Here is a 3,736-nt window from a genome sequence, read left to right as displayed (position 1 = left end):
TAAAAAGATATTTTTCTTCAGGGAAACACTTTTCGTAATTTTTTTAAAAATTGTAATTTGGGTGCAAATTTACAAAGCAGATTTGTTTTACTCTCAAAAGTTCATGCACATTTGGTTTCGTGGCACCAATTACAACCCCAACAATAAACAACTCTCCTCCCATCCCGTCCTGTGACTACCCCTTCCTTGTGTGTCCTTCTTATCTATGCATTCTTGTCTGTCCAGCTTCCCACCCCATGCGAATGCTGGCCTTCTGATCTCTCACAGTTGATTGATCTAAGGGGTGCAACTCCCTGAGGTAAGTGTTCTGCTCATAGACCTTTTTACTATTTGGCTGAGAGCAAATCCATGGAAGTGGTTCTAATTCCAAGCCCAAAGGATAACCTGGGGCCATTATCTTCGGGGCTTCACCAGTCTCTACCCGACCAGAAATTTTTGTCACTTTCGTGTTTTTGAATTTGGCTTTAAATTTTTCCTCCCACTCCATCCAGAATCTCCAATTCTGATGCCTTTCCAAGTGGTTGGCATTGGTAGCCGGGCACCATCTGGTTCTTCTGGTCTCAGGGTCGTGAAGGGTGAGGTTCCCGTGGTCCATCAGACCCTTGGACTAATTGCTTTATTTAATATGACTTTACTTAATACCTTTCTTTTTAAGCTGAAGCATAAAGAATGTTAGTATAACCCCTGGAAGATATTTAACTCTTTCACTCCATATAACTTTTGAAGAATGATAAATATACTTAAAAATGATACTGTATATTTTTTTTCTGCTATAAAACCAATTATAGTATTTAAGGAATAAATTGTTATTATTAAATCGAAAGCTGGTTTAACTATTTAATGTAGCTAAAATTTCTTAAAGACTTCAGCTCTAAAGAGAGATATTTTCTTTCAAGCTATTTGAGTTAATTATTTATGATATTAAAAAATACACGACTCATCCTGAAGTTGTTTTAAATACAGTTATAGATATACATGCCTTATATTTAAGAACTAGCAAATATCATCAACATTTTTATGCTGCTTAATTAAATTAGGTGGCATTAAAATTGCATTTCATCAATATACCACAATAATCAACTAATCTAAAATAATTTACATAACCGATTATAATAAGAGTTACTAAATTGAAATTTGCTCTTCAGTGAAGCCATTTTTGCAAAGTATTCATTTTTGTGGCCATCCTGTATAAATACATGTAATTACCATCCTGTAAGATGTAGACTCAGGAGCTCTGGTAGCATAGTGCCTAAGGCATTTGACTGTTAACCAGAAGGCTGGTGGTTCAAACCTACCAACCACTCCTGAGAAGAAAGACGGGGCAATCTACTTCTGTAGTGATACTGCCTTGGAAACCCAAGGAGGGGTTACTGTGAGTTGGGTCCAACTCGACGGCACATAACAACAACAACAAGATGTATGCTCACAATGGACAAGAATAACATATATTCTAAACATTTTCTATGATAGCTAACTTTCAACTTTGATCTCCAAATCCTTATTTTTCATTTTCCTCTTATGGTATAATTACCATCACTATTATGTTTTATTTTAAAAAAGCTTTTAAAAAGGTATGAGCTTTGTACTTAATTTTTTTGTTTATTCCTTTATTTTTGAACTCACATTTTATTTTTAATGAGAAAACGGTCAGTCTTTTTATAAACAGCAACTTTAGACATTAGAAAATGATATTCGTGAATACAGCCACTCTCAAATATATACATCAACTACAGGAATATGTATTAGAATTCTGCTTATTTTTGACATAATTATGAAACAAGGAGAGAAAAATTATATAAATTGAAATTTATACACAAAATTAAAAGATAAGTATTGTACAGTGTACCATAAATCTATAGATAATAATATAAAACCCTTTTCTCACATACTTTCTTAGCTTTTGGCTGAAACATAATTCAGAAATGGATATATTGACCCATGGTTTAGGATCAGATAAATAATTTTCAACAACAAAATAATAATATATAAATGAAAATTATATTTGTTACATACTAGGTGCCAAATACTCGACCAATAAGAGAAATTCAACAGGTGTAAATAAAACTATAATAGAATGAAAGAAGAAAACACAGTCAGCCAGTTGGAATATTACATAAAACATAGAGTTGGTTTTATTACATCATATGCTTCTATGATCTCATCGTTAATAAAAATGTGCATGTTGTATGTATGAAAGTAACTTTCTATACAAAGTGAAAAGAACTGCTCTTTGTTAGTACTTTAATCTAAACCCCAAATTACATAGCCATTATTGTCAATATATTTCCACTGCATTTATATCATAACGATGCACATACACTTGGTTTGATTGGTACTTTATTTATAATAATTGTTGTTGTTATGGGCCGTCAAATCAGACCCGACTCGTAGTGACCCCCCCTTGAGTTTCTGAGGCGATATCACTATGGAAGTAGATTGCCCAGCTTTCCTTCCGAGAAGTGGCTGATGGGTTTGAACCACCAGCCTTCTGATTAGCAGTCAACTACCTTAAGCACTAGCTACCAGAGTTCTGCTGGCATAGTGCCTAAGGCATTTGAGTGCTAACCAGAAAGCTAGCAGTTCAAACCCATGGCCACTTCTTGGAAAGAAGACTGGGTAATTTATTTCTGTAGAAATACCGCCTCGGAAAACCAAGGAGGGGTCGCTATGAGTTGGAATTGAGTGGATGGCAATGAGGTTTTCTTTTCTTTTTTTTTTTTTTCATATTGCACACTTGCTCTGCCTTTCCATTTTGTGGTTAGTTATTTTTAACAATGTAACACACACCTGCAAACGTACCAACCCAAACAAAGGCAATAAACTTGAGCATCTAATTATATTATCCTTCTACATTCATCTCCCATATTTCTCCATGAGCTAACATAATTTTGAATCATTTTTAATATAAGTTTTGTTAGACATACACACATGCACACACATCTGTATACACATATTCCTAAAGAGTGCATTTTTCCATTTAAGTGTCTTTGACTTTATGAAAACGGTATATATCATGCAGTGTGTCATATCACAGGACTTTTTGTTTCTCTTGACATCGTACTGCTAAAACCCATCCAAAGTGTTTTGTGTTGGTGTATTTCTTTTTTCACGTAGGTATTATATGCCATAGGGTAGTTAAACAATCTATAATACACACGCACACATATATACATAATATACACATGTAAACGTGTACTCTTTGTATGAGGTCACATGTACATATAAGCATATATATATATGACAAATCACGTATTAAATATGCTTAAACCAATCATAGGCAAATTATTTCTGTACTCTTTTCTACATGAAATGACACACTTCTATTTCAAAACTAGATTTACTATGGTTCTTTATGCAGTAGATATATGACAAATCCAGGTTTTAGAGGAAGGTAAAGTAGCAGATAATTTGAATAGTATCAGTAATTTGTCTCCACAGAAATTCTAACTAGGGTGATGCTGCAGGTGGTTTATGCGTGACACATTTTGAGAAAAATAAATAACCTGAAGGAATCCCAGAAAAAAAAATAAAATGAGTGGATTTTGATTAGATTAACACGTGAGCAAAAAGGAATCAATCATTGATGTGTGATCTTTCTAGTTGGGGAAGGAGTCCCTGGGTGCTGCCAATGTTTGATGATCTTAGCTGTTAATAGAAAGGTTGGCAATTTGAGTCTACCCGAAGGAGCTCTGGTGACATAGTGCCTAAGGCACTTGACTGCTAACCAGAAGGCTGG

The sequence above is a fragment of the Orycteropus afer genome, unplaced genomic scaffold (genome assembly GCF_000298275.1).
Source record: "Orycteropus afer afer isolate SDZICR_OR568_19922 unplaced genomic scaffold, OryAfe1.0 scaffold00280, whole genome shotgun sequence".
Lineage (NCBI taxonomy): Eukaryota > Metazoa > Chordata > Mammalia > Tubulidentata > Orycteropodidae > Orycteropus > Orycteropus afer.
This window is presented reverse-complemented; position numbering follows the sequence as displayed.